Genomic DNA, 6915 nt, shown 5'->3' with positions numbered 1-6915 from the left:
ATGACACAGTGAAAGAAGATTGCTTGGAAGCCTATGTGACCTGTAAATGTTGATGTGTGATCTAAAAGATAACTGTATCAATGCCACAATTCCCACATATGCAAAATATAGAGAACATAAATACAAAGTAATTCAAGGAAAAATCACTTAGCAGCACTGTGTACTCTGCTATTAGATGGACGGTTATGATGAACTCTATTAACCTCAGCATAAAGCTTCTTTCACCAATGAGCAGGCTGCCTTGGTAGAAGACCACAACTGTTTCCAGGCAAAATCAGAAAGAGTTCATTTTAACTAACCCTGGCTGCTGTCTCAGGACTCTGACATCACTGTAGAGAAGTCTATTCTTTCCTTTCTCTAACTTTAAAAAATCAATAGTTGTATGGGTGTTTTCCCAGCATGTGTCTATACACAATACTTACAGAGGCCAGAAGAAGGCAGGAGATGCCTGGGATTGGAGTTACAGCAAATGGTTAGCTACCATGTAGGTTCTGAGAATGGAACCTTGGGATCTGTAACCACACCCAGTGCTCTTAATTACTGAGCCATCTCTCTAGGCCCCCTTTTTATTTAAAATTTATTTCCATAATGGTGTGGTTCTAATGAGAGGCAGAAAGGGAGTGGAACTGGATAGCAGGGTGTAAAGAGGGACCGGGAGGAGTAGAGAATGGAAACCATTAATCAGGTTATATACGTGAACGCAAACATCCTATCGTCAGAAACAGAATAAAATGAAATGCCTCTGCTATGACGTTATCATTATTATCTGTCCATGGCCTCCTGGAATACTGCTCTCTTTTGTTTCTTTTAGATTTATTTATTTTATTTTATGTGTATGGGTGTCCTGTTCAAATGTGGGTATGTGTACCATGTTCAGTGCCTGGTGTGCAGAGGCCAAATGAGGGTGTCAGATCAGTTATGGATGGTTGTGAGTCTTCATCTGAGTGCTGGGAATGGAACCCAGGCCTTCTGCAAGAACAGCCAGTGCTCGTACCCACTGAGCAACCCCTCAAGTCCCAGCAGTGCCTTTTTCATGAAGTCCCTTGAAAGACAACAATTTCTTCCTGCTGTAAACAGGTCAAGTTCAAGACTTGTTGGTGGCATTCAATGTTAGCTTCTATGTATTGTATATGGGTTATTGTTCTACATGTGCCTGAAGGAGGGAACTGCACATGGTTTAGCTAGGAGCATTATGTGCCTTCTAGCGCAGGGTTGTGCAGGTGTTGAATGAATTGTTTTGCTGAACTATACTTTAGTGTGTGATGGTGGTTTTAAGTACCAGTGTCACTGGGTATAGAGTAGAGTGTTCAAAGATTTAGAGACACATTATTCCAGGTGTTCTGTGAGGTAGTTTTGGATGAAATTAACATTTAAATGGGTCCATTATGTATAGGCCCTTGCTCTTCCTCATGTGGGTTGACCTTGTGCAATCAGTTGAAGACCCTACTAGAAAGAAAGCCCTTCCCTGGCTTAGAGACCTGCTTGGCTTAGAGTCTGTCTGTCTCTAAACAAAGATTTTGTTTTGTTTTGTTTTTTGGGTTTTTTTCCTGCTTCCAGACTCTGTTTGAAATGTCACCTCTCCCTGGATCTTGAGCCTGCTAGTCTCTGGGCAGAAACTATTAGAGCTCTCTTGTATGTTTAGCTTGTGGCCCCCCCTTGATCCATGATCCTATTGTTGAGTATCTATGGAGAGTTCAAATGATAACACTTAGCATTTGAATTTTAGATGTATTTCAGAGAAGGAAGAAGAATTTTATCTACCATTCCTATGCCTGCATTGACAGAGGCAGTTTTGAAAATGATTCTAATCTTTGATGCATTCAACTACTGAAATTCTCAGTAGCTGAACTTTTCTCCCTACCCATGGTTTCAGGCACATAGGACTTAGGTGGTAACCTTGGCCCACCACTATAATATCTGCTTCAGGCCTGCCTTGCTCTTCACTGAAGGAATGTTCCCCTCACCTCTGAGAGCTTTTCCCTGCCCTACCTCATATGATACCTAACTTAGTGAGGCAGACTGGCCAGCTTTGTGACTATGGAAAAAATAAGACTGCCCAAGGGATTCATGTGGTGTTGTGAACAGTCTAATCTCAGAATCACTTGCTAAATGAATTGATAATTTCAGGCCTGGGGAAGACAGTCTTAGAGTAACTGCACCATGTGCTTGTGGTGGAGACCTCCTCTAGGAGCTTCAGGGTCAGCACCTTGTGCACTTACCGCATTCCTGTTCCTGCCTGTGAAGGCACAGCCTCCCCTAAACAGCACCAGAGAAACACTGCCACAGAAGATGCACTGGAGAGCCTTGGGCGTAGATGAAAGAGAGATGACATAATTACAATGCCAACACTCCAGAGGCTGAGACAGGAGTGTTGAAGTTCAAAGACAGCCTTTGCTATGTAGGTGAAATTCTATTTTAAACTCAAAAACTGAACCAATCAAGTGAAACAAAAAAAATTGAGCAAAAGTCTTCCCCCTCCCTACTAAAACCACACAATTAAAAAGAAAGGTGACAGAATCAACTACGTACACATCTCTCTTGGAGATTTAAAGGCCAGGCAGTAGTGGTATATGCCTTTAATCACAGTAGTCACATTAGTTAGCCATAGAGGCCAGGTGGTGGTGGTTCATGCCTTTAATCCCAGGACTAGAGTGAAATAAAAGATGGGAGGAGACGGCCCTCAAGCTCAGTCTGAGGATTCATGGAGGCAGGATCAACAATTTTGGTCTGAAGTAGAGGTCAAGCTGGTGGTTAGCTGTTTTCTTTTTCTGATCTTCAGCTTGAATGCCAATATCTATCTCTGGGTTTTTATTAATGTTGCAATACAAGTGCTCTACCAAATGAGAATCACCAGTCGCAGATGGCTGTATCTTGAATTTTGCTTGTATTTTCTTACAGTTTCATAGCTTCAGGTCTTACAAAGTCTGGGCTTCACTTTGAATTTGTTCTAGTGCAGTGTAAGAGATATCAATCTAGTTTCCTTCTTGTCTGTGTGACTATCCAGAGCACCATTTGTGTGACAGGTTTCTCTCCCAATGTATGCTTGTTGTTATTGTTACGGTTTTGATACAGGATCTCTATGTACTACAACTCTTTCCTAGAACTTCCTGTGTAGACCAGGATTGTGTAATGACTAAGCCTGATAAGGCTGAGAGTCAGCTGGTCTAGACCGATAGTAAAGAGCATTTGTGGGAGCTATTTTCTGATCGTCAGCCTGGGTCTGCCATAGGGTCTTGACCACAGCAGCTAAGTCTGACAGGAGATGATGTGGGCCTATATACAGCGGCCACATCTCTTCAGCAGATTCTATGTCCTGGGAAAAGTGGGAACTTCTTAAAATAAACGAAACTTGTTTCATCCTGTTTCTGGTGCTTGTGTCATTGCTACTGAGCCTAATTTTGGCTGGGACCCTGCAACACAGGCTAAAAGTAGACTCACAGATAAGCCATTTGCCTCTGCTCCTGAGTGCTAAGATCAAAAGTGTGCACTACCATTCCCTCCCTAATGTATGTTTTTGATAGCTTTGTTCGAAACAAGGCAGTGGTGGCTGTGTCGCTCGTTTCTAGATCTTCTGTTGTATTTATTGACTCTGCATTTTTGTCTTTGTGTGAGTGCCATGTTCTCTTTGTTTCTATGATTCTGTTGCATAATTTGGTGATCAAGTAATGTGATGCTTATGTGAATAGAATAGTTTTGATTATTTAAGATCTCTCGGGCTTCTGTATGCACCTTAGGACCTGTTTTGTTGTTCTAAGAAGAATACTAATCAGATTTTGATGGACTGTTTTGAATGTGTTGAATGGAACACGTAGATAACTTTCTGCAATACAGCCAGTTTTCCTAAAATAATTCTACTCAACCATGAGAATGGAGACTGTTCTGTTTTCTACTGTCTAATCAGTTTTTTTCTGATGTTTTCATTGAGAGGTCTTTCACGTCTTTGGTTGGGCATAGTCTTAGTTTTTTGGATTTATTTTACATTTATTTTGTGACAGTATTGTGAATGTGATTTCTGCTCTTGTAGGTTACTGGGCTTTGCTTGTTGATTTTATCTTGGTTCTTTACTGAAAATGCTTTTCAGATCTAAGAGGATTTAGGGAGTCACTTAGGAATAGGGTGAGTGTAGCTCTTCCTTTCTGACATTTATTTCCTTTTGTTTCTTTCCCTTGTCGTACTGTTGTAGCTCAGGCTTCAAGCACTATACTGAGTATGAGTGAAGAGACTGGGTACCCATGTCTTCATTGAGATTTTCAGAGAAAGGCACTCAGGTTCCCTCTAGTATGATGTTGGCAGTGTGTCATCTGCATTGAACCTTTGTCTTATTGGCACACATTCCTTAAATTCTTGAGTGGTTTTGATCAAGGGATGCTGAACTTTTGAAGGCTTTCTGAACATATTAAGGTGATTATGTGATTTATTTCCTTATCTCAATTTATGTACTGCATTATGTTTCTTGATTTACACATGTGGAATCAATTATATGGGAGGCTTTACAGATCTTCATGCTTTCCTTTCTCAGAGGCCAGGTTAACCTCTCTGTCATTTCAGTTAGCATAATTCTGTCTCCGCGAACACCACTCTCTTCCTTTCCATAGATCCACTCCTTACAGAGTCAAAATTCTCCATCACTTACCTCCACCTACCTTTAGCATACTTGAGCAGATTTTGTTCCCTGTTGTGCAACAGAAACTGTTCTTATCAAGGTCAGCAGTGTTGAGACTGCCCATAGTACAATAAACTCATCTCCTGTCATGTCACCTGTGGTCACAGAGCACATAAGGAGGTAACCACTGCTTCTCTCAGTCACAGCTGTTTCTCTGCCACTTCTGCCTTCCTCTCTCCTCTCCTCTCCTCTCCTCTCCACTCCTCTCTTCCTCTGCCCTCTCCTCTTTTTTCTTCTCCTCTCTTTTCCCTTTTCCTTTGTCACCCATGTTTCCATCCCTTAAAGATCAGTGTTCAGCAGTGTTTTGTCCGGTATCCTTTCTCTTTCTTCATTTGTTCAGAGCCCTCTCTTGTCTGATTTAACTGGCATATGATGAACAGGTCCTCTTTCTTGTAGGGTATGTAGACCTCATTTGGCTGTTGAATGTGTTTGAATATATAGCATGTCAAGGAAACTGACTGATTATGGGGCAGAGTCTTAGCTGTGTTGCTCAAATCACCCTTGTATTTATTTTTATTTTGTTTTACTTTTAGACTTGTTTAAAGTGCATGAGTGTTTTACCTGTGTGTATATCTATGTATGCCTGCCGGCAGAGGTGAGAAAGGGCATTGGATCCCCTGAAATGGAAAACCACTAAGCATTATCGCTATCCCCAAGTCTCAAATGGTTGATGTTCCTGCTCCAGCCTTCATATTGCCCTGATATCAAAACAGCTATTATTTCAAACTTGGTTCCTGAACACAATCCTATTTTTCCCTTAGTCTACAGCATCCCACAAAACACATGCAAGCAACCTGGCTACTTTCCTTGGTACCTTTCTTAACCTCTAATTTACTTGGTCATTGACCTTTAAAGACTTTTAATTTATTCTAACTTTGTGCCTTTCTATCTCTCTTTCTTTTTTGATAGGGTCTCACTATAAAGCCTTAGCTGGCCTAAAATTCACTATGTAGACTAAGTCATTCTCAAACTCATAGAGATTGACTTACTTTTGCCTTCTGAATACTGGGATTAAGTGTCTGCCATTATACCCAGACATTTCTATTGTCCAAATATGAGTGTGCATGTTAGAAATCGACTTTGTATAATTAGTTCTCTTCTTCTACATGTTTGTGGGTTCCAGGATCAAACCCATGTTGTCAGGTTTATGTAGCAAATTCTCACCCACTAGCCCACAATAATTCAGTTTTTATTTTGTTTTGTGGGACAAAGTTTTGCTACGACTATCCTGGAACTACTATGTAGACTAGACTGACATTGAACTCATAGATATCTGCTTGCCTCTGCTTCCAAAGTGCTGAGATCAACGATATCTGTCCCTATTCCAGGTTCCCAATCATTAAGTTTAGACAAGACTCTGTACTCCATATCTCTGGACTTTTCCAGTCCTCTATTTATATACTCAGACTAAGAAACTGGGGTCTCTTTCTGGAGATTGCCATACAAGGCCTCTGCATTCAGTTAATGTCATCATCCCTAACTCATTGTCTACAATACAGGTAATCTCATGACACACAATTTTGACGGCATGGTTTGTTATTACAGCCTTTTTGTGGTTCTCTGTTCCCCCAGGATGCATTTCCATCCAGTCAGCTTGACTGCCAAAGGTTTTATTATGTCCCAATCTTAAAAATCTTGCTCTCCAGTCTTCTCTTTACAAACTCCTTCCCCACCTTACTTCATTCTTAGGTTTGTAGCCTCATCTAAATGACTTTTCCCTAAACATCCCTGCTCTGTACCATGTCTGAGCCCTTGGGTGTCTGTGTGTCTAGAACACTCTGACTTGTTGCTTTCTCAACTGCATTTCAGCTGCTTGTCAGGTGTTGCTTTATATATCACTTGTGTGGTCCTGTGGAAGCAGCCAGCACTGTCCTCCTGTCTAGCATTTGCCATTTCCTCTTGGATGAGAGAGTGGATGACTGCACTGTCAGCATCTTATAAGAAGCAACTTCATATTTCCTGTGGAAATCTATAGCCTAGACCAACTCTCTGTTGCATAAGCAATGCTCACATCTTTAATACACTTGTGATGCCACTAAAGGACTGCTTCTTCAGACATGCTTCTGTTTAAATAGTTGAGCAAAAAATGCAGAGTTGATTTCAAGAGAGGAAAAATAAAGCTTAATTGTCATGTGATTCTTTGTGTTCTGAAACAGAAGAATGCTTGGAGTCAGAGATTGCAGCTAACCACTAGTTAACCATACAGGTCTGGAGGACTATACAGACAGACAGAAAAAGAGATAAGGTGGGGC

Source organism: Myodes glareolus, chromosome 1 (assembly GCF_982192425.1).
Source record: "Myodes glareolus chromosome 1, mMyoGla1.1, whole genome shotgun sequence".
NCBI lineage: Eukaryota > Metazoa > Chordata > Mammalia > Rodentia > Cricetidae > Myodes > Myodes glareolus.
The sequence above is the reverse complement of the archived record's forward strand: the minus strand, read 5'-3'. Positions refer to the sequence as shown.